Source organism: Rousettus aegyptiacus, unplaced genomic scaffold, assembly GCF_014176215.1.
Source record: "Rousettus aegyptiacus isolate mRouAeg1 unplaced genomic scaffold, mRouAeg1.p scaffold_m13_p_2, whole genome shotgun sequence".
NCBI classification, from domain to species: Eukaryota; Metazoa; Chordata; class Mammalia; order Chiroptera; family Pteropodidae; genus Rousettus; species Rousettus aegyptiacus.
In genome coordinates, this window is record NW_023416295.1 from 16,159,081 (window position 1) to 16,184,269 (window position 25,189).

The window sequence follows — 25,189 nt, forward strand, 5'->3', positions numbered from 1 at the left end:
CGCTCCTGAAACTAAGTATTGATTGATTTCAAATTTTAAGATCATATTTATATTTTTATAGAAAAAAGATGAGTTTGATTTTAAATTTTAAGATCATATTTATATTTTTATAGGAAAAATATTAGAAAAGAGATCACAAAGTATTAACAGTGCTTACCTCTAGCTGGTAGGATTATAAGTAATATTTTGTTTCCTACTTAATATTTTCCAAATTCTTTACAATCTGTAATGTTACTGCTTTTATTTAAAAAGTCTTCCTCCCCTCCCCTTCTCCCTTCCCATTCCTTGGTGGTGTTAGTATGGCCTTTGGCTACATTCACTGAAGTTTGCAGCCCAGAAAAGGGAAGCAAGAGCCCTCCTGTATGTTTCTCTTGCCAGCCTAAACCTGTTATGTGCAGGATGAAGCCCTTAAAAGCATATACCTCCAGAAGTGGGTTTAAAAAAAGCGTTACATGATAAAGGCACATAAAACAATGGGGCATGAAAAATGCCTAAAATATACAGGTGAAGCCAGATTGGCTGTTCTTAAGTACCTTAGGTTATTATGAAGCAAAGAGAGCAAGATGTTCTGTTATCCCAGAAAGCAAGACCAGTGGCTGGAAATGACAGAACTTTATTTGGGCTTGTGATGAGAAAGAACGGTCTAATGATTGGACCTGTCCCAAAGTGAAAGGGCAGCCTCAGCGAGGAGGGATACTCATTGCTAAGGTCATGACTAGGTGATGACTTGGTGAAAACTTGAGAGGGGTCTGGCATCACTTGAGTGGCTGTACTGGTTAGGTGCCCTCCAGGGTCTCACGTAGGCCAGCGATTTTATGCTTTGCTCACCATAAAATGAGAGGGGGTGGTTCTGGAGTTATCACTTAGTCATTCTCCCCTCTGCCTACTAGTTCCTCAGTTCTAAGCAGGAAGGCACCAAAGCCATTTGAATCAAGTGGTGTGTGATTGTGGATGGGGTAGGATGGGATGGGATAGGGCTTGGAGATCAAGGAAATGGAGCCGTATCGGTTTGCACACTTGGTGTAAGTGACGGAAAGCCAGCTGAAACTGTATCAAGCAAAATAGAAAGTTTATTAGCCAAAAAACAGGGAAGCCAAAGTGAACGGAACTGGGTGCAATGGGGCTGGAACCAATGGTGCTTATCGCCAGCAATTTCAATTTCAATTAATCTTTAAAATTGCATACAAGTCTCCAATTTCAATTGGTATTCATGGGCTAATTCAAATCATTTAAAGGGCAAGGGGATCAGATTTTAAATTCCATCTCTTGATCCATGTAATGGAGTCTGGCTGCATTACATTAGCCTCTTCATATGAAGCAAGTAGGTCTCTGACAGCCTTGAGTTTATGTTGTACTTATAGCTCATGAACTCAGACTAAGACAGTGTCTTCCTCTAAAACTTAAAATCCTTAGGGCAGATCCCCTTAGATGGTTTGGGTCAAGTGACCCATTCCTAAACCAATCATTGTGTCCTAGGGTAGTTGTCCACTGATTGGTTAGGCTGGGTCATGTACATATACCTGGAACCTGAGTGTGGTGAAGGCGAGTTAGCCTTACACGGACTTTCCTACTTGAGAAGGATATGAAAAGGAAGGTGTCCTCTGTTCACTATTGGGAGTTCTCCCCTATTTAAAAAATATTTTGGAAAAAGAGATGTACCAGCTGCCATAGAAATCTATTTCATGTCCATACCATCTGGTAATTCTGCCTCTCTTCTAACTTGAATTCCTTTTGCTATAATTTCCACCCATTTTGTTCTGTTCCATCTTCAGGGTAGATTTAGATCAAAACCTCTCTCCTCACAGACACACTGTGAGGATTAATTAGGTTTGCCAGAAACCATCTGTAAAGTGCCATGGGATCTTCAGAACCAGATGCTTTGTAAAGATATGTTGCCATTAGAATTGACTCTTCATTTTTTTATGCTCATCGGGGATGAGTGTGAGGATGGATCAAAAGGCCGGGAAATGGAAGTCTACGAATAGTCTTAGGGCTTCATTTTGGCCATGAGAACTACTCTCTTTCCTCTCCAAATATTTTGCCTCTGCTCCTCACAAGGAGAAAACATGAAGAACAGCCCTGGTAGGTTTGAATGTCCACACCCTTCTTCAAAAGGAGTAGGAGAAGTTGGGAGCAGGGTCCAAGAGTGACTAAGCAGGTTGTATAGTCTGAGCCAAACCCGGATCAGGGTCCTGAGGATTGGCAGCCTGATATATTGAGTGGCTTTCATTTTTTAGCTCAGGTTAATGAGCTATGAATGATATATAACTTTCTGGGCAGTATGCAAACCTCATAGTCTGGGCTGCTTTGTCGACCTGTAAGCCCTCTTTCTAAGGACTGTCCGGGACAAAGGCTGGGAAGTGCAGTGTTTGGTGGGAGGGTTGAAAACAGGTTTCAGGAAGCAAAGTGTAGGCCTGGCTCACAAGCCACACCTCGGGGAGGACCAGGCACCCTGTAGGGCTCTCTGGCCCTGTCTGCTTACTTTGCTTCTGTGGGCCCACAATCAGCCCTCAGGGAACTGGTGTCCATGGCTGTCCTAGGTAGTGAGGCCTGGAGTCCAGAACAGGAGCTCTACGTGCCTGACTTCTTGTTCTGAACTTCTAATTTTAGAAACATTCAAACATCCAGAAAAGTTAAAGAATAATACAACAAACACCTGTATATTCTTAATCCAGATTCATCATTTTGACACATTGTGTGCTACCTATCTAGATATGGTGTGTATAGTGTGCGTGTGTGTAGTGTATACATGTATATGCACATATATACTCTATCTATCTATCTATCTATCCATCCATCTATCCATCCATCCATCATCTGTCTATCTTTCTATCTTTCTATACATATACATACATATTGTGTATGCATATATATAATATGTGTATATATGTTTATGTATGGATTTGTGCCTACACACACACACACACACACACACACACACACACACACACATCTGTCTGTCTATCTATCCATCTAGCTAGCTATCGAAAATTTCCCCTAAGCCATTTACGAGTGAGTTGCAGACATAACGATACTTTATCCCTAAATACTTCTTTATGACCCTCCTAAGAGCAAGCATATTTTCCTATATAAGCACAATACGATTATCACCTCCAAGAAATTAGAATTTATACAGTGCTAAAAGCTAACATACAATCTATATTCAAATATCCCCTATTGTAGCCACACTGTCCTTTAGGTTGATTTTTTTTTTTTTTCTATCTAGCACTATTTACTGTTCAGGACATTGACATTTTTGAAGAGTGAAGAGTCCAGCCCAGTTATTTTGCAGACTGTCCCTCAATTTAAATTTATGTGATCACTGCCTCACGATTAGATTTAAGTTCAGTGCATGAATTCTTAGCTGTGTGACCTTTGGCGAGTTAGTCAGTGACACAGAACCTCAATTTACTGATAATATTACATACCTTGTAGGGTCACTGTGAAAACAGTGACCCTACAAGGAGAGAGATATTATCTAAAGTTCTTAGCACAGGAATTGACAAAAATAAGCACCTAAAAACTGTTTGCTCTACGATCAGCACTATCATGGATATCACAGAGCCTGCTAGACTCTCTTCCCAAATAAGTTTTTATCTTTCTTGGAATCTGCTGGAGCCCCTAACCCCATTCTCCTATTTACAAATGAGAAATTGCTCTGAATAACTCACTGGGCTATTGTGAGAATCAAATGAGAAGTGTGATCAACCACACAGTGCAAAGTGGAATGTAATAGGGAAACATAGGGAAGCATCGTTACTATTTTCTGTGCATAGTTTTAAATTGCCCTCTGGCGTAACAGAAAAACCCAAAGTGGGGGTTAAAATGAATTTAGCATCTAACAAAAACCTAATTCCTGTATTTAACTAATGGCAATCGTTTTCAAACTTTTTTTTTTTTATCAGCAGAACTTAATGTTCGTAGGAAATTCACAGAACCCCAATACAAAACGCAGATTAAAACGGAGCTACTCTGAGTGAAGTCTGGGTGGAGATGGAGTACCCAGGGCTCTTGGGTCACTCATGCAGAGCCCCCAGGCTCTGAGGAGCAATATTAGGACACCGAAGACAGGCCCTGGGTACCATGATGGTAGGGCCTTCTCAGGGTTGCCTCAGTTTCCCTATTGGCATGAGCTCGTAAAGCCATGGCATCATTTCTCTTCTCATTCCTGGCCCATGTCTGCCGGGAATGGTAATATCTATCAGCTCCAGTGATGATTTACTCAGTTCATTATTAATCATCATTAATTGCTTATAAACATCCTTTCCTGGAAACTGTGCTAAATGTCTTGCACTCAGAGACAGATCACATAATGAGGCGCCCATGATGTCTTTGACAGAGCAGCCGCTGCTGGGAGCCTCTTGGCATGTCGCATGCACCTGCATGATTCACCCCTGAGCTGGGGCCTCAACATTCCTGTGGCCCTGCCTTGTCTGCAAACCACCAAACCTCACTCTTCAGGGGTAGGACTTGGGTGACAATCCTCTCGGCATTACTTACGTCAGAGCAGGGCCACACAGTAGGACAGAAAAGTGACATAAATGCAGTTCCTGCTGGGTGCCAGCCAAGTCACCTACTTCCCTTTTAACCTTCACAATCAATCCTCCTAGGCAGACAACAAAACCCTCACTTAGGTAAGTTGTCCAAGGTTGCGCTGCTGTGAAAGAGTAGAATTCAAGCCAGGTCCTTCAGACTTTGAAGACTAGGCACTCCTATCCTGAGGGCTGTAGACTGACCTGTTTTCTCAGGACTTCTGGAAACACTGTCTGGACCACACGATATCGATGATTTACTGCTACCGACACCTCCTTTCATCCTTCTAATATCATGTGAGCCAAAGCATTAATAATATTAGCTGATGTTTATTTGTGACCTGCTATGTGCCACGTACTTTCTGTACATTAACTCCTGTAATCCTCCCTATGATCCAATGAGGTAGGTGCCATTTATTTTGAGGGGCTGTGATCCCATCTTTTGGTCAGTCTAAACTCTTAAGACTTGCAGGGTCCAGAATTGCAGTTAACCACACTGGGAGTTGGGGCCACATTTGGAAGTCATCGTCTGATTCTGATCAAGCCTGAATCTGCATGGGGAGGGCAACATGTGGGGCACTGGCGGGACTTCTGGAGGAGGAGGGTCAGCTGGACAGAGAGGATGGCTGCTGGGGCGTCTGGAATTTTCACCAGGCTGGTGAGGGAGACCTTGCTTTTTTTGGTCCTTCTTCCTCAAGTGGCCATCCTTTTAATTGAGACATATATAAGAATGTTTGAAGGAACCCCAAACTAGAATCAGTCCAAATTTTCATCAACTGTAGAGCGGCTACAACATTCTACAGCAATGAGAAAGTTCAAATGACTTGCTGTGTGTAAGAACCTGAGCCCACTGGTGACCATGTTCTGCTAAGTCCCCAACAGGGGCTGGGGTGGGGTGTGGCCAGGAGTGCACCAAGTTGAAGCTGAGTGAGAGGCTGGACCCAGGTGAGAATCAAGCCTGTCAGAACAGAAGCAATCCCTGAGCCAGAAAGGAAAGGCTGACAGGCAAAATCTGGTTAGAGCTATAAAGTCAGGGTGGAATCCAGAGTGGGTGTACAAGGGCCTGACCAGTAGACAAATTGGAACAGATCAAGGCGTCGGCACTGGAGGGACAGAGCAGAGCAGGCAGGGCAGAATGCCTTTGCCACTGACCACTTAGGGAGGTTCGGACAAGACAAGCCCTTTGCAGAGTGTCTGGGGTGAGCACAGGTGGGCAGGGGGGCAGGGTTGCTTTTATAACGGAGCAAATGTGACCTTTAATAATATCCCTAGCTTCCGTCTTAGTCCATTCAGGCTGCTATAACAGAAAACCATAGACCAGGTGGCTTATAAACGATGAACGTTTATTTCTCACAGTTCTAGGGGCTGGAAAGTCCAAGACCAAGAAGCTGACCGATTCAGTGTCTGATGAGAACCTGCTTCCCAGATAACTGTCTCCTTGTCGGGCCCCCACATAGTGGGAGGAGCAGGGGAATTCTCTGGGGTCTCTTTTATAAGGGTGCTAATCCCATTCTTGAGGGTTTTACCCTCATGACCTAATCACCTTCCAAAGCCCCATCTCCAAATACCCCACACTAGGTGGTTAGGACTTCGACATATAAATTTGGGGACACACAGACGTTCAGTGTGCAAGCCGACAGTCTCGGCTAAGTCCAGCTCCTAGGCATTCACGCCAAGGCCCCAGACACGTGAGTGAAGCCATTTTGAACCTTCCAGATGAGCATACCGACAAGTGGCCTCAGGCAATGCCACATGGAGCAGAAGTTCCCAGCCAAGCATTGTCCACGTTTCTGACCCACAAAATCATGAGATTAGTAAACATGGTGGCTGTTTTAAGCCACTGAGTTTAGGAATGGGTGGTTAGGCAGGAACTGATAACAAAAGCCCTTGCTGTGCCCTCTCTTACCACAGGACCCCAGAATTTGCTGTTCTCACATTCCAAAACGCCCTTCCCTCCCCTCTCCATCCAATTAGTGCCTGCTTTCCAGTCCTCAGCTTACATACGGCTTCCTCAGGGCGGCCTCCTGTCAGGCCTTCATGCCCTCTTTTTCACAGCATTTGTCAAAGCTGCAGTTTTACATTTGTTTGCATGGTTGTTTCATAAACGTATGTCTCTACCTTACTAGACCATAGCAGGGACCAGGCTCTGTTTCATCTCCCACAATATCCTGTAGCACATTGCATGGCACTTGGCGCATAATACGCATCGACAAGTATTTCATGAATTAGTGAATGAATGAATGAATGAATACACCCTACTTGACACGTGGGTTCAGCTTATTTCAGTAGCGCTATCACAGTGCAGCTATGTGCATAGCGAAAGGTCAAATGGGTGGGGATCTGGAATCTCCCACCTGTGTCCGTGAACACAGAGCCCCTTTTGTTTGTTTTGACGGTTGGCATTCTTAATGGGATACATTTGAAGAAAAGGTTCCAGCTACCTACAAAGTATGCTTGAAACCCACTCTCCTAGTCCTGCCCCTCCCGTCAGCTACCCTTGCTCCCCATCCTCCTGTCCCTTATTTCTAAACAGAAATTTCCATAGAACTAATGCCTGGCAAGGGTTTAAAAATAAAAACTCCTCTCCCTCCCACCATTTCCTTTCCTTCCCATCCCCCTATAATTTGTTGTAAAAAAAGGAAACTGTCTGGATGTGCTCCATTGAAAAGATTTGCTCTTCTTGACTAAATAAAACACACTGATGTGTTCCCCCTGCCTGGAGGTTGAGCCCCTGTGAGTCACTGTGAGTGGCTGGGCTGAGAGCTCTGGCTTCCTGGGCAGCAGCCTGCTCCCCTGCCCTGGGGGGAGGGGGGGCGGTGCTATTTGCTCACACACCCACATGCATGCACCTGCACATGCACGCACACATGGCCACTTCATTCAGGTCTCCCCTGGAACTTGGAACCTGTGAGGCCCCACCTGAGATGCTGCCAATGGGAGCTGCTCCCAAGAGGTCCCCTGAGACAGAATGTACCAGAGAGGGAGGAGAAAGTGAGTCATGCTGCTCCAGGGTGAGACCTAGCATCAGATGGGAGTCTGGCACACTTTGTCAGAAGTACAAGGGGTGTGTGTGAGTGAGAATGTGTGTGTGTGTGCGTGTGTGTGTGTGTGTGTGTGTGAGAGAGAGAGAGAGAGAGAGAGAACTGGAAATTTATAAGAGCAAGGTAAAAGGTGTCATGAGTTGTGTGTGCAGCCAGTGGATGTAGTATAATTATGAATGAAGAGAGAGACACTGGTACAGTAGAAAAAATGAACGCTTTTAACACTCGGCAGCTTAGTTTTTGATTCCCAGGTCCACCACATAGTCATTGTATGACATTGGGCAAGTGGCGTCACTTCTCTTAGCCTCAGTTCACTTATCTGTAAAATGGGGGTACCACTCACCTCTCGGCACTGTGGCAGACTTAAATGAGGTGATGTGTATTTGATGCCCGCATGCACAAGGCAGCTAATAAAATATCCTTGCTTATGTGCTGGGGCATCTTCACTCTGGTGATGTTTAGAAACATTCAATACAAGAAAACTAATAGTGGCTACCCTCAGCAAAATTTAAATGTATTAAAATGTGACAGAAGACTCATAGCTTCTTGACAGAATTCAGATCTGTAAATTTTAATCCAGAAAAAAATAAAGGCTAGGAAATAAAATTTTCAGTGGCGGAAGTTATAATTAGGGAATTTTAATGCACATTTTATTTATGCACATATTTTATTTATAAAATGATTTAGCCCAATGAAAAGTTTCAATAACATTAAATGAGAAATAGAAAAAAATAGAAACAGTTTAACTCTATATTTAAAGAGATTGATCAAAAGCTAAATTGGCTTAATGAAATTCTCTTTGGAAAATACATTCTCAAGGAGAGTTCATCAATGCTTATGTAATTCCCATTAAAACTTTGCACTTGTAAAACAAGAATAAAAATGCCCTTGAGGTCCAAATGGTGAAATCAAAACAATCTCTACTAGGATGACAATGAGGACAATGACTACTGTAAAAAAAGTTTAGGTAAAAGAAGGGTAGGGTATAGATAGGCAGAGGTCCTGATAAGAAAGTAGAGTGTTTACATATAGGGGATACCAGATAAGATGTGTGCAGCCCCCCTCTGCCTCTTTATTCTTTAGGGTTTATACTGCCTCATTCCTTTATGGGGTGCAGGCTGACAGGAAATGGATGAGTACAGGCAGATGGTTCGCAAGGACCAGACCTTGATTCCTTCCACATGACTGGTCCATCTAGGACAGTCCCCAGCACAAGCTGCTCAGTTTCCTCATGGGCCTCTGATAACTCTGGGCTGAGAGGTCTAAAGATTCATGAGCTAGGAGCCCTTTGCCATAGAGCCTGAGTCTGTATGTGCGGACGTCTGCCAGCTTGGCTGGGGCCATGAGGGGCCTGCCCACCCATCCATTCCACTAGTTTTCCTGGAGAGTCTTTAAACAGCTTTTAAGCACCCCAGTTTGGCTCTTTTAGCCCATGCTCCTTTCATCGTCTTGGCCTATCCTCCATTCTCGCTTCTGACATTTTTGTCTGAGGGTTAGAGTCAAGGCGAGAAAGGTGATGTTCATGGTGAATAGGGATAGGAATTTATTCTAGAGGAGGGAGGTGGGGCAGGCGATGGGATAGACAGTTGCAGAGGTGATGGGAAAGGGCACGCAGGCTATGTACCATGACCACACGAACATTCAGACAAACACGAAATGTACAGCCTTGAACTTACATCTGCCTGTCTTCTTTTCCGGCTCCACATGTATACCATTTTACCAATACGGGTGCACATCATCATATATCTTAATCATCTTCCAATCTTTTGTAGCGCTTCTTCACCATGGATTGCATGCAGCCCTGCTCTCTACAGCTTGCAATCTAATATTAATCATTCCTTCAGCAAGCATTTGCTGATTGAAACTATCTAAAAAGGCAATGGGTAGACAGGTAGTGAGATCCCTGTCACCGACAGGCTGGTGAATGATTAGGAATGGCACCCATGGAATGCTTGCTTGCTGATTTAAATGGTTTCCATGGAATCTTGGAATGTTTTCCACACTGTTCTGGAGTCTAAGACAGATGTGGATTTAAAGATCAAAGACAAAGAAAGAATAAAAACAACAATAAATAGTATTGACTTCACATTATGTATATGTCAGGGGTAATTCATTTCCTTTATTGGATGAGGGTGCATGGAGCAGGAGGAGGAGGGAAAGGGCAATGAACCCGAGAAGGAACTTGCCCCCCACTTTCCTGTAAAGCTGGGTTAAAAGAAGCCATTGTATTTGCCCTTGGTCATTACGTCTCCTTCCTCCACAGCAGAATCTAGGTATTGGATTTGCAAGTCTGGAACCTGGATTTAATGACCTTTTACTCTGAGTGATCATATTCTGAAAAGACATAATTCAGGTTGAGAAAACTTGTAAGAAACCAAGACACAGATCAGAAAGCTGATTTATGTTTATAGTGGAGGACACATCTTTTCAATACCTAGAGTGTTGATATCCCCATGCAAAGGGAGATCATTCTAGGATCTTACATAGATGAGAAGCCAAACAAAAGATAAAAAGCTTGCTTAGTGACATGGGGGCACAAGGAAGTGAATCAGATGTTCTTTAAAAGCAATTTGTGGCAAGCAATAGAAACTTACCCTTCTCCACTCTAGGGAGCAAATCTTTCCAGTACCCTGAGGACTCCTGTGGCTACTTAGCTTTCTTTCTGCTGTGTTGCAGAAGTATAGATCTAAATCGCGTTCTATGGTGCCCTTGCTTCAGGGTTCTGGGATGGACAGGGGTTTCCAGTTAGTGATGCCACTTCCAGTAGACCTCTTCTTCTTCCCATGGAGTGTGCTCGCTTCAGTCACAAAGAGCTCCTGCTTCTATGCTGGCCTAGTTAACCTTCAAACAATTCCTGGAATCGTGTGTTGAGTTGTTTTGCATCTACATCTACAGAACCTTTTTTAATTTGTAGAATCTTAAAAAGCCCCAAACTTTCAGGAATGGGTAGAGATTATTTAATCCAATGCCCTCATTTAAATAATGCAAAAACAGAGGTCTAGAAAGAGATATAGACGTGCCCAAGTGGCAAATGGTGGAGCCAGGGTTCAAAATCAAGCTTTCATCCAATCTGCTCCAAGAGCTTTTACTTTATCCCTGACACCATTAGGACTGCATCCACTCCGGGCATTGCTACTCTCTGGGGGCAATGGCACCGTCACCTGCAGCCTCAACCCCAGTCAAGTGGCCCAGCCATGCTTGTCAGTACCTTGGACAGTAGATAAAAACAAAAACAAAAACAGGATCTGCCACTAGTTGCCCAGCCAATTGATTACAGACACAGGAAAAGTAAGAAAAATCACCCCTTGAAAGAGTGAGCTGATTTGTGTAATCAATTACTTCTCTAAATGGCTGTCCTGTTAATTTCCCAAACATTGATGATCCCAGTTGGGAGAGATTAGCTAGAAAAGACTGCGCAGCCAAGTGTGACCTGGGGATCAAATTTGCAGGGGCAAAGGGCTATTTCCAATAGTGAGAGGACTTTCTGTCTTCTAAGGGTATGAATCAATGCCATCTTTCTTGGGCTCCTTTTCCCAATGGTCAAAGACTTCCCTCTGCTTTTTTTAGGAGATAAAGTTTTCACATTTCAGAGCGGATGCTATGTGTTGGTCACTTCTTTTGTTCTATTTTCATTCCTATGTTCTGAGCTTACACCAGAAAGACATCTTATTCTTAAGTGAGGAGACAGGAGGTATGAATAGACATCTTATTCTTAAGTGAGGAGACAGGAGGTAAGTGAGGAGACAGGAGGTATGAATAGTGAGAGTGGAAGTGGAATTAAGTTGTTTTGTTTTTGTTTTAGAAGCTTGTCTTCATATCTTGATAAATTATAAAATTCCATTTTCGACAGTCTCCTTCAATGCATCTCCCTTTCCCTTACTAAATTTATGATAAACTTCCAATAAAAATTTGATATTAAACATCAAAATCCATAATAAAAACAATACCGTTTAATAGTTACAAGTGATGGTTTATCACTTTAGGTTTTAAAGTATTAATGAAGTAGCATTTCCTTGAAAATTCTGAATTCTTATCAAGTTATAATCTCACGAATTAGTTTTCTGGAAAGCATTGATTTTACTCGTATATTTTTTTGCTTTCTGCTTTGCTTTTGGCCAACAGGTTCATTATACTACGAGGACGACAGAGTACAGTGGGTCAATGACCAGGTCCACCTCCTCTCCACTAGAAGTAATCATGAAAACACATTTATCAAGTCTCTGCATTAGTCTAAGCTCTTTACATCTTATTATTCTTTCCAACAGTCCTATTACCATTGCCCTCATCTTATTGAGGAGGAATCTAAGGTACACAGAGGCTAAATAACTTGCCCAATGGTCTTCAAAAACCACAACATGTATTGTTGTATGTTTATGCTAATAAGCTTACATTGTCTTATTTTTCATAGTCATATCTTATGTGACCTACACATGTCATCCCATGTTATATGTGTGTTCCAGGAATTGCCATTGCAGAAAGAGCACATGCATTGCCACGAGAACATATATTTCCCAAACATTATCACATTAAGTGAAAAAATATTAACATTGCTCCAAAACAAACAGCACAGGAATGCTGTGCCATTGCTTCAAACCACACAAATGGACAAATGGACACATAAACACACACGTATACATACGCGTGCACACTGGTGGTGGGGGGTAACGTTGAGCTTATATTTAGAGAACTCTCTGAGGTAGGGGATACTGTTCTTGGCTATCCAAGTGATAGTAATTACATAGTGCTTTCCTCATAAAAGTCAGAGGAAGCCCAGAGGTAGGAAGGTTCACAGGCTCATAACTCCTGTGCTGACCCCTCTAAGTGCACTGTGTGAGAGGGTCCTTGACCTTGGCTGGAGTCCAGCCCTGGAACTGGAACTGTGGCGTTGCAGCTGGGACAGCCCCTGAATGTGGCCAGTCTTTACTGCCCTGTGCCTCCTCAGGACCTCTCCCTTGAAACTGCTCTCACCTGCTTCAGGGGAGAGGACCAACTCTTTCATGAACCTCCTGCCATTATGCTTTCACAGCTAATTAAAATTCTATTCCATTCTCCGCAAGGGAGCTGGCAGCCTTGGGTTTCCCCAGCAGGATGAACTGGCTGCAATTAATGTCTCTTCTGGAGCCTGATTAGCTAAGGAGAGGCCAGGATACTTATTTTACTCCCAAAGCCACCTTTAAATTCAGAAATGGAGGTTTCCCATCTTGTTGCCTCTATTCGGTCATCAGTTAATGCAAACGTGTTAACCCTTTTTATTTCACTCTCGGTAGTGGAGCTTGATCACAGAGCCCAGAGATTATCTCTCAACTGGACAGTCCCAGGAAGAAAGGGACAAGAGACCCTTTGATTCACTTAGCGTTCAAATTTTAGATTATTAGAATGAATTGAGGGCCTACTCTATTAGGCTTGGAGTTGGGGATTCAAAAGAAGCCACAGGCATAATATATATTGTTATTATGTTGAAGCTTTGAATGTAGAAGATAATGCATAGGAATAATACATTTAAGAAAAAAGGGAAAATCCACAATGATGGAAAAGGAGAAGGAAATGAACACATATGGAATACTTACTATGTGCCAGACAGTCTATATACATTATAGAAAGGAATCCTACAAAAACTCTACATGTTTACAGAGGATGGAATTAAGACTCAGAGAGGTTAAGGAAAGTGTCCAAGGTCATCAGGCTAATGTGATAGATGGACTGTACTAACAGTCCTAGATCTGTATGCTTCTCTATAGTCATTTCCTTTTGATAATGCCTACTCACACTGACTTTGGAATAGCCTACATGTCTTGCTTTGACCAATAGGGTATCAGCAAACTATGTGAAGAGAGGCTTGAAAAGTGCTTGTGATCAGGGTTTGCCCTCTCTTGCTGGTGAGAACTCTTCCACTATGATGTGAACAAGCCTGGGCGAGTCCACTGGATGATAAAAGAGATATGAGCAGAGGTGGACCATCCCATCCTAGATTGGCCAGCTTCTAGCTAGCTAATTCACAGAAACACAACCAAAACCAGCCAATACCAGTTAAATCAGATCAGCAGAATCATTCAGCCAACTTGTAGACCTGTGAAAATAAATGCTTGTTAGTTGAAGCCACTGATTTGGGGGGTACATATGCATGAGCATAGTTCACAGCTAGAACTAATCGATGTAGCTAGTCGATGACAGAGACAGAAGTTGAAGTTGTTTGATCTTAAAGCCTGTGCAATGTCCATTTGTCATGAAAAGACAGAAAAAGGTTGAAATTGTAGTAGGAAAATACAGGTTAGAGTATGATGTTTTTCACAACAAAGTTGCCCAGTCATACAAGGTTATTACTGGGGAAAATGTGGTATTCCATATCTATCTTTAAGAGTAGTGGTGGGCAACTGGCCAGGTCCAGGATGTTTAATGTGGGACCCTTCAGTCCCAGTTGTCTGAGCCAGGTAGTTTGCCATCTCAGAGACTAGGTTATGCTGAGACTCTTGAAGAGAATATTCTGAAACATCCCTTTCATTTATCAGTTCTCTGGGGGAAGAATAAGCCCCCACAGCACTCAGACTAAGATTCTGCAGCCTCTGGCTGGCTAGGTGCCTCCTGGTTCTCTTTCAAAGCTGAGACTCTCCCTCAAGATGGCCTGGGTTGCATTGCTGCAAGTTCCTGACTTAACTCTGCCCTGATTCTACAGCCACCACCTGCTCCTTCTTCACAGTGAAAAGAAAGGTAGAAAGCATCAGACAGCCTACACGTTCTGAGCCTTCCTTCTCAGGATCACAGCTGTGGTACTATTGACAATTGCCCATGAGAATGTAAAGAAAGGGTAAGGCCTTGACTATGGGGGGACAGCAGCAGATATTGACACACTGTAATGATATAGATGGAAACTGGTGTCCTCTTTCTGCGGATCAATTTGGCAACATGTGTATACAGCCCTAAAAATATCCATGCCCATTTGAATGAGTAATTCTATTCTTGGACTGTCTTCTAAGGAAGTAATCATGGCTATGATCCATGAAATCATGGATCACCATGAGAAAATTTTCATGACATAGTATGAATGCAAAAACACAAGTTAAAAATGAGCTGTATATTATATTTCTGATTTAGGAGAAACTGTGTATGTGTGGAGGGGCTACAGTTCTGAGGAAAATTTTGATTTAAAATAAATCTCTGCATATTTTTAAGATATGGTCTTTCCCCCTCAGACTCTGGACATGTAGATTCTTGGCTATCTTGGACAGAGCAGGAAATCTTACCATAAAAATCTAAGAGATTGGTGAAGGTCTAGAAATAAGTGATCGAAATGATGCATGACATGAGAATAGAACCTAAAAATAGGACTTTTCAGTGTGGATAGATGACTGCTGAGGGGAAGATGAATAAATTTTTAAACAATGAAGTATATAAGTGGTTAGAGAACATGGTCTTGGGTTGCCAAATCCCAGAAAATGCTTGAAAACAGCATCTCAATTGCTTGCTTAACCACCTTGTCCTGTGAAAAAGGTTGAAGGCAAATAAAAGGAAGTAATATTTTACATACCAGCCACTAATTAAGTGAAATGCATACCTAAAAACCATGGCACAAGCTGGGAATTGGAAGCGTGTCCTAGCGTGTGAGGGTCTCCTGGCCAGGCACCATCTTGAGTTCTCAACACCAGGGCTGAGAGCCAGTGCTCACCCAAGGGTGCTGAATGGCTGCTAACAGGACACTGTGGGCACCGAACGAAACAGTGCTGGTTCACAAATATCCCCCAATCCTTGAGTGTAGAGGCTCGGGAGGTTCTATGAGCTTTGGCCTTATAGTGCATTGGTTTTCATATATTGATCTGAAAAGGTGAGCATGGGAGCCTATGGGGGCCCCTTTTCCAGCATTATCTCTGTACAAGAGCACCCCATCTGACCAGAGGCTGAGGGATGCAGAAGTGGGCCCTCCTTCGCAGCTCCAGAAGTAAGGAATATGGAATCCTTTCAAACAAAAAATAGAATTGCCAAGATGACAGAAGCTACACTACTTGGAGCAGCTTAGCAGAAGCTTGGAGTCAACAGACCGGAGTCTATTCACATGCCATAGTAATTCACATTCTACTTAGCATGCTTATTCCTGGCAGGGAGTGGAGCCAAGACTTCAGGAATAGTTTGCCTCCTTGAGAGGTGTGAAAAGCACTGGGCTGAGTTTTCAGCAGGTTCTGGGATGGGTATCACCTGGTGAGAGGCATCGGCCCTGCCAGGATGTGTGAGGGACTCTTGGAAGCTCAGAACCCAGAGTGGGTGGGGCCTGTAGTTTTTACCTGTTTCTGCGTTGCCCCACACACTGCTGCACCCTGGGAAAGGCCACTGTGCTCTCGGAGCTTCAGGTTTTCAGCCTAAATGGAGCATAACCTGAACGACGCTCATCATAAGGACGAAATACAAGACCCATACGAAGAAGGAATCGAAAACCATTTCGATGTTTACTGCAATCTTTTCATAAAGCAGAGGAAATTATAGGGAAAGATCTCTTTCTCCCCCTCTTACTTCCCTTTCCTGGCTAAGCTCTTCATTATGAATGTCGTTTTGGCCTCTCTGCCCTCCTTTCTCCTCCCCTCCTTTCTCTCGTACTTTGAAGGGCATCACAAAGCCCTCAGCTGCCCCCCACCCCCGAACACACAAGGTCACAGCCTCACCTGAAAGGGGGAGGTGGAAAGAGTGATGGCCATAAACCCTCACAGCGTGATACCTTTTCATTTACCCCATCACAGGAGAGAGAAAGACATGCATGTGAGAAAAGTAGCCTCGTGGAGGGCGGTTCCTAAGAGGCCGCGAGGCAGCCAGGTCGGTGGCATCTGGGGCATCTGTTTTGTTTGTTTTTTTTCTCCCACTGAAATAACAGGCAGTGAACAGCACACGGAGGCTCCTGGAATTCATCACACACTGTTATCACCTGTACTCATTATCCAGGCGCCCAGGCAGCTTAAGTACTCACAGGCTTCAGACGGATGGGCTTCATTACAAGGTGGTAAAGTGAGGTGCTCGGGAAGACAGCAAACTGCAGAGACCTCTCATTCACAGTGCAAGAGAGCCGCAACCTCTGCCCACCTCCTCTTGACAGGATGTGAAGAGACTCACATCCTATCAAGGGATAGGCGGGCACATGAGAGACGATCAATAATGATCTAAAATGAGTACTCACTATGCGTCAGGCAGGGTTCTAAGAGCTCCTCACTGTGTGTTATCTCATCGAAGCCTCATGAGAACCTGAGGAGGCAGGAAGTATCTCTGGTCCCACTTTACCTCTAAGCAAACTTGCCAAGGTCACAAAGACCCAAGCCAGCCAGTATGGGTCCACTGGCCCCAGCAGCCATGCTATACCACTTGATGCATGCCAAGTGCTTAGAACGACATCTGGTCCCCAGCACATGCTCAGTAGGTGTGAACCCGTAGGGGCCGCCACAGAAGCAGCAACTTTGTAAAACAATCTAGATGCAGATGATGGGGCTGACTCCGAGTGGGTGAGTAACTTGTGCAGTGTTTCTCACTGGGTAAGTGGAAGAACCAGGATTTGAACCCAGCAGTCAAAGCTTGCATGCACAGCCTGGCACATAGTAAGCACTCAATAAGTTTTAGCTATTGGCATTTATTTTTATCTTTGTGTACACAAGAGTCTTAAAGCGAAGTAGGTGATGGAAGGTTTGCTAAAGAGTATCTGGCCCAGAGCTTCACAAAATTAGTTTTAGCCAACCTTGCTTCAAGAGAGGAATAGCGGGTCTACATGGAATCAGAATCTCTGGATCTGAATTCCTAACAAGTTTCCCAGGTGATTCTTATGTATAATAAATCCTGAGAACCAAGAAATCAAGGCTTAGCCTAAACCCAAGGTCACCAGCATGTGGCAGAGCAGGGACTGACACCCAGGAAAAACCCTGCTTTTTTTTTGTTTTGTACGAGTCAGCCGTACATAAAGTTCTAAGTGTCTAGGGCCCTGATTCAGAACATTTGTGAAGTTTAACATGCAATCATAGCTCATTTACACTTGTAACATCTGCTGTATCCCCTAAACACACTGAATGATATATTAATTACAGTGACTGAAAGTTCATTTTTGTAGAATTTCACCGCAGCCCCTTCGAATAACATAAAGGTTTGTTTACACAACCGAAGCTGGGCATTGCTCTGCCAGTGCAAAGGGACTGTGGGGGGCTGACTCAAGGGGGTGACTGAGTATTTGCCCTTAACTTGCCCTTATACCGTTGGCTCGGCCTGACCTGTGGGAAAGAAAGGACACAGTGACCTGGAATCTCTGAAATTTCGCCTGCTGGCCTGAAACCTTGGAAGCAGGCCCAGCCGGCTGCTGTATGCAAATAGCCCAATTCTGGCCAGTCAAGGTTTATTGAAATTATGTTTTTCTATTGAGTCAGGCAGAGGTCTGAGGGCAGAGCAGCCTTTAATTTTAGTTCTTTGGTAATGATGACGATGGTAATGATGAGTAATATAGAAAGACAAACGGACAGTATATTGCATATTTAGGTCATTAGAAATACAGATATGATTATAAATATACACATACAATATGACCTTTCTTTCCACCAGCCCTCAGATCGCTCGGTTTACTTATTATGCAGATCATGTTTGACTTTATGGAATTGAATGTTATTTAAATTCAATTATCGTGAGGTTAAGTTCTTCTTTCTAGTACCAGTTGAGTAAATTTAGAGGCAGTTAGAGAGAATAGGTACATTTGTCTTACACCAGTTAAATTATAGGGAGAAAAACACTGCAGGAAAAAAATAATTATCATGAAAATGAGAAAAACATGGTTTGGTGGGTTTGGTTGGCAACTGTGTGTGCGTTTTTCTTGTCTTTTTACGTATTCCTTTTTAAAAATCTGATGAATAGGAAGGCTGAAAATTTTTCCATGAAGAGGGAAGCAGATTATAGGGGTGTGTGTGTGTGTGTGTGTGTGTGTGTGTGAGAGAGAGAGAGAGAGAGAGAGAGAGAGAGAGAGAGAGAGAGAGAGTGTGAGTGTAAGCTGCTGGTACGAGAGTGAAACTAGAAATAATTATGTAGTTAATTGGATTTAGTGTAGATAACCACAGCTCATTAAGGTCTTAAATCTTTTTTTTTTTTCCTACTTAGTAATAGAGTTCTCTCTTTTTAAAATGAAATTATCCTGCAACAATTCCTTATTTCCTTCTGCCAGTGTTGACACAGTTAGTCTCCTAAGCCAACGTTTGGCCTTGGTACCACAGAGAAGGGAAGTAAGAAGCCTGGCCATGACCTGGCTGGGAAGGGAGCGTGTTAAATGCTATGAATAGATTGGCCTGAAGGTGCTCCAGGCGGAAAACAAAGGCCTGCCCGTGCACTGCCTGACACAATATGCAGAGAAGTGAGAATGTCTTGAGTATAATAACTGATTCTCCAGCCATGGGTATCTTGGAAGGTCATCTTGCCAATCAGCCTGCCTCCCATAGATAAGGGGAAACTTGCTTTCTCATCCTTCATCTCTATATCACAACCTTTGCTGTAAGAAGGTCTTCATGATAGGTCATTTTTCTTGATCCTATTACCAGTATACATTGACCTCTTACGGGTCTGTGGAATCAAGAAGTCATTGCCTGGTATTCTGGAGGAAGAAGACATTTGGAATCTTCTAGGTTTCCTTCAGTTTGCTGGACGCATCTATGCTCCCCCTTTGTCTCCTTCCTCTCCAACTCTCCCCCACCAAACCAGATTCCAGCTACACAAATAGCTGGTCAATGTCATGGATGAGTTTGGTTGTGCCCATAAACTCAGGAGGAAGCGTCACTCATAATCCTTACTGTTAGCCGGTCCCCCAAATATGTGGAGTTCAGAGAGTGATATAAAACAGTTCTTCACGTTCTCTATCAAATCGACTATGCGTCCTCAGAGAGACTACCTGGAATGCACACTGGGGAGTCTTTAGCCTCCTTCTTTATTCTTCTCTACAATCTCAGTGAACTTTTCCTACCCCTCTGCCCATTTTCCCCACTCTAATACACACACAGTTCTGGGTGCACCCAGGAGACATTCTGATTTTAAGGCTTTAGATCCTCTGAATCTTCACAGTAAAAAACCCACAAGGCAACAAGAATCTTCCTTATTAATCTAGACTGCATCTCAAAGAAAACTTTAATGTATTACTATGCTTCCGAAAATCTCTATCTCTTAATTTTGACTTAACAAATGTCTCCCCCCCCACCAAGGGTGGGGGGTGTGAGGAGGGCACAAGGGGAAAGTTGAACCCCATCTTGTTCCCCCCTCCCCCACCAGTACATCAAATTGATACCCAAAGAACACCACCTGGACTTGGGTTCAGAGGAGAGGGGCAAGGGGGAAAAGGGTTTCTGCCTTTGTGTTCATATGTTACTAGGGGAGCTAGCGAGGCCACCCCTCTTATCGTAGCTGGACAGGTAAGGATCTGATGGACAGGTCTGCCGGGGATTGAAGAGACGAAAGGCAGGTGACAGTGGAGAGGGCAGAGATGCTTTGAGCTTAGGCAGCATGACGGATAGAACTGGTTTCAGACCCTTACTCTGCCTTTCTCTTGAGCAAATAACAACCTCTCCAAGTGCGTATCACATACATCGAACAGGAAAATAATTATTAGCCTCACTTAACTATCGAAGCAGTAGATGATAGAACGTCTATAACAGTATTTTTTAGAACTGTGGAATGTTTACAACATTAAGATTATTAATAAAAAGAGAACGTCACGTAAAGGAGGAAGAAAGGAAAGAAGCACATCGACCAGTGTTTGAAGCAGGTGAGAAGGCAGAGGCTAGAGACGAGATCTGCTACAGTGCCTTACATGTCAACCGGCATTGACTGAGAGCTCACTGTGTGCCAGGCATGGTACTGAACACATTCCCTTACTACCCTCCTCCCCTAGGTTCACAGAGAAGCCATTTTATTTTAACAGAAAGAACCCCTAGTGCTGCCAGCAACCACACTTTATTGCTCTAATCACTTAAACTCTCTTGGATGACTATTTCATACCAATTATCAGACCTCCAATACCCCCTCCACCACCTTCGCTTTCGGCCCAAGACTTTACTTCATATTTCCCCTGGAAAATGGAAGAAATCAAAGGAGAACTTGCCAAAGCCACAATTAATTCCCAGTCCACATCCGACTTGACCCACCAGGAGCATTTGACAGGGCAGATCGCTCCCTTTTTTGAAGCACTTCATCTTCCTCTTTAGCTTTTGGAATACCACGTTCCCTTGTCGTCTTAGTGACCTTCCCTCTCGGTCTTTTCTACTGGTTCTTTCCCATCTCCCACGCTCTCACTGACACCTCGGTGTCTGCCAGGGAGCGTCCCTGGTCCCTATCCTCTTTCCCACGTACACTCACTCCTTCGGCGATTTCGCCCAAGCTCATGGCTTTAAACATTGTCTGTATGCCAATGACTCTCAAATTCATAGCTTAGCCTGGACCCCTCCCCTAAGCTCCAGGCTAATAGATACTGCAGTCTCTATTTAATGTCTCCACATAGACATTTAATAGGCATCTCGAAGTTGACATAGCCACACTGAGCTCCCAATCTACCCTCTAAATCCTGCCCTTCGCTCAGTCTTTCCCATCTCAGTGAAGGCAACGCTCTATGCTTCTCATGGCTCAGGCCAAAATCAGCAGCACTCTTGATTTTTTCCTCATTCACCACATCTAATCCATCAGCAAATCCTAACATGTGTATCTTAGAAATATATTCAGAAACTGACCATTTCTCAGAACTTCTACTGTTACTACTCTGGTCCCCAATAGCATCATTGCTTGCCTGGATTACTGCAACGGCCGGCTGTCTCCCTACTCATTCCTTACTTCCCTCTAGTCTACTTTCAACACAGCAGCCATAGAGATCCTGTCAGATGGTACCCATTATGTCTCTGACCTCATCTCCTAGTCCCCTTCCCGTCATTCACTCTACCCCAGTAACGCCAGCCTCTGTGGTGTCTCTAGCATGTGTCGGGCATGTTTTTGCCTCAGGGCCATTGCAGCTTAGAGTGCTCAGTCCCCGGATAGCTGCAAATATTGCTCCCTTACCTTCCTGGGGTCTTCACTCAGATGTCTCTGCGTGGTGAACCCTCCATAGTCGCCCTATTTAGAATTTCAACCTGCCCCCTCCCTGGCATTCCATTTTCCTTTTCCCTGCTCATTTTCCTCCAGAGCATGTGACGGTCCCTGAGGTGCTTATAGTTTACTGATTCATCTTTTTTATTGTGTCTTTTTAATTTAGTTTTGCTTAGTTCCAGTCATTGCTATATTCCTATGACCTAGAACAGAATTTGGAACATATGAGATAAATATTTCATGAATAAAGGAATGATTGAAATAGGCCCAGAGAAGTTAAGCAACTTGCCCAGGGTCACACAGCTTGTAAGGACCCAGCTATACCTGAGTCTGTCTGGGATTAGAGTCCAAGCTCTTATTCCCCATATCAGTCTCAGTAAAGGAAGAGGCTTCTCGACTGCACCCCAAGGCTGATGTTTCTATTGCTCCCTTTGTTTTGATCTCCAGAGCTGTGCACTGCCGGAGGGCTGGGGCTGTTTTGGTTTCATTCGATGGTATTTGTTTCTTTCTGCTCAGTTGCGAGGGTGCCTGATACCTGTGTGATTGAAAGGGGAAGCCTTTGTCTTACCTGCCACTGCCATGGCAACCAGGTAACCTAAGGACTCCAGAGTGAGTCCATTGAGATTGAGGGGAGGAAAAATATAAAGCAAGCTCAGATAAACAGAGAATAACCTGTGAATGGAGAAATGACTGGAGTCTTGTGCCAGCAGCTCGCTGTGCAGCAAGGAGAACCCTTCCTGTTCTCTTCCTACCCACCAGCTCAGCTATAGCCAAGGACAGTGGATCACCTTGTCCAGCCTCCTGCCTCTAGCACGGCCCTGCTAAACCCATCCAGGAGCCCGTGCCCCTCTGTTCAGCATCCCCAGGGAAGGGGGGCCCCCAAATACTTTCAGTGTCCTCATGATATCCCAGAAGATGGCCCTGGGCTCAAAGTCAGGAGACCCATGTTCTGATCTTTTATCCACCTCAGACATACTTTTAGGTAGTTCTTTAATCTCAACCTTTCTCTGGGGCTCAGTTGACCCTTTACATAAGGCATGGCTCCCTTCCTTACCTATCTGATAGTAGGAAGATTAAGTAGAGCTGTAGCAGAAAAAACTATGACATTAAAGTCCTTGTGGGAATGTGAGTTAGAATTGTAATATTTTCCCAAGAGGACTTACATGTGCCGGGCACCGTGTCCAGCATTTTGGGTGCCCAACCTCCCTCAATCCTTATGGCCACCCTTGAAGAAGTGATTGTTGCTCACAATGGAGAGATGAAGAAACAGAGCCTAAGAGAGGTTCAGACACTTGCCCAAGTTTGCACAGCCGATAAATGGCAAGGAGGCATTGAAACCTAAGAAGTCTATTTCCAAAAACCATGTTTCTCTCCCCTCCCCCACACCGTGTCGCGTGGGGGCTGAGGCTTAGAGAAGAGCCTGTTTTTCTCACATTAGTTATTCCCAGGGCAGTCTCTGTGCCCCAAAGATCTAAGCAGATCATTGAGGAAGTGTCTGGTGCCCTTTGCATTTAATAAGCCCCTTTGAACTGTGTAGTTTGCTCAGCTCTCTAGACAAGATCATAATCACCTCCCAGCCCAAAGACTGGAGCCTGGGAGCTGGGTCAGAGGGGTTCAGCCTCTCCCAGACCCCGGTGCCTGTCCAGTCAGTAAATGCACCTTTATTGTGCACCCACAATGTGGCCAGTTCTACGGGGTATGCAGGAGCAGCTCACACCCCAGAACAAATGAAAAATGATTAGGTGCCAAACCATGGACGACGATGCTGGGGACAAGACAGGTCTGTATCTTGGTGGAGGGGCCTGAGCTGGGCCAGGGATGGGGTGGAGTCTAGAAAGGGGAGACAGAGAAGAGACCCCTGGGCACGGGTGTGGGCAGGACATTGGGCACAAGGGTGAGCAGGGGGATGAGCAGAGTGGTGTGGTGAGAAGGCCTGGCTTTGTATTCTGGCCCTGCCACTGGCTGGCCGAGTGACCTTGAGTTGGTCCTTTGACCTTTTTCTTCGATAGAGGTCTCATTATAATCTGAGAGGTGTTTAGCACCTCAGTCTGCGTGTTCCACCATTTTAGCTTTTATCAGCATTTCCTGCAAAGAAAATCAAGTCTAACCTGAATCTGTCCGGCTGCTGGCTCATTTCCTTTCTCTCGTTCTTGAAGAAGCGCAGGTCTGACCAGTCGAAATGGTGAAGTCTTCAGGTGAAGGCCCCTCAGAAACCCTAAACACACAGAAAAATAGTATGGCCTTCCTCCCAAGGTACATAAAAATATACTAACCCATAAAGTATAAAACTTGCATGAATGCCAAGGTTAAAATAGCTCCTTTGTGGATTTATTATTATTGTTGTTGTTTTTTTTTAAGTCTGGTTTGGTTCCTTGATTAAACTTTCTAACAGGACGGTGTCCTTGCTTCCTAATATTTGTGACACCTGAAGAAAGTCCCTATTCCGCCTTGTGGGTTGTCCAGTCTTAAGGGAAAGAGTGAGGGACCAGGAGCTCCGGGGGAGGCGGCACACCGTTGACCTCTTGGCCCCACAGCCGCGCACTGGAACCAGGCCAGGTCATGCTCCCCTTTCTCAGATAAGCATGTTGAGGCTGGGAGCGGGGGCTCCAGTGAGCCCTGATGGTCCCACATCCAGAGGCACGATGGTGGCCCCAGGTCTTGGTATCGGTTGTGCCCCAGCCCTTCTGGCCCTGTCTCGTGGCCGCCGCTTGGGAAGCAAGGAGCACAGCTTTTACTGTCACTTGGCACTATTGTCAGGGGCCAGGAGTAGTGTCTTTTACCTGATTGGTGATTTGACATGGCTGCTTAACAACTCGATTAATCAGACCCAGCTCGTCCTGCTAGAATTAATGAGCCCAGGAAATGCTGCCGTGAATAATGAAGGTTTTTGCCTCTCCCCTAGCACCTCTCCCCACACACCTTTCTATTTCTTTCTCAGAGACACGCAGCAGGTACTCACTGCTGAGGGCCTTTAGGCCTTCATAGAAGGGGTGAGTACCCAATGAGGTGGGCATCTCCTGCCTTCTCTACTCCTCTTCCAGGAGCCACAGCTGCCCACCTGAGCAGGAGGCTGGCCAGGTCCTAAAGGAACAAAACCTCTTGCTCATCAAACAGATATGCATGCATTCCACTGCCAAAGCTGGGTGGAGTGTCTAACTGTTTCAGGTACTATACCAGGTGCTAAGGATGCAAAGATGAATAGGATATTGTCCCTCTGATGTGTCACAGTGTGGGGACCAAAGGACGAATGGGGGAAATGCTATAATGGGGGTACAGAAGGGCCTAGAGCCACCTTGAAGATGGCCTGTCAGTATTGGAGAAGCAGAGTGGGTCCTTTGCCTCCCTGCTTCCAATTCCCCCAGACTGGGCTTCCCAGCCACTCCCAGCAAGGCCCAAGGCTGCCAGGTGGGACCCGGGCTCAACCTCCTAGGTCCCTGCCATTCTTTTTGCCACTTTGGGACCCAGGTGGAGAGGCTTCATAAAGGACACCTGGGTCTCTACATGTTGGCCTGCAGAAGAATGCAAAGGCTCAAGATCAGAGCTCTAAACTTGGGCAAAATGACCTTC

General features: G+C 44.6%; 1 protein-coding gene and 1 long non-coding RNA gene across 5 annotated transcripts in view; one reads left to right on the plus strand and one right to left on the minus strand.

Moving 5' to 3' along the window:
• The window catches only part of MARCHF4 (membrane associated ring-CH-type finger 4), an 87,222-nt gene that overhangs the window by 40,498 nt on the left and 21,535 nt on the right, over nt 1-25,189 (plus strand). The gene's annotated exons all lie outside the window — the stretch shown is intronic.
• Nucleotides 1-25,189, minus strand: part of LOC107516760 — a 37,225-nt gene that overhangs the window by 9,307 nt on the left and 2,729 nt on the right. Inside the window, exon 2 of the long non-coding RNA XR_001598370.2 lies at nt 23,731-23,837. This is a non-coding gene — a long non-coding RNA (uncharacterized LOC107516760). The remainder of the gene's footprint in view (nt 1-23,730; nt 23,838-25,189) is intronic.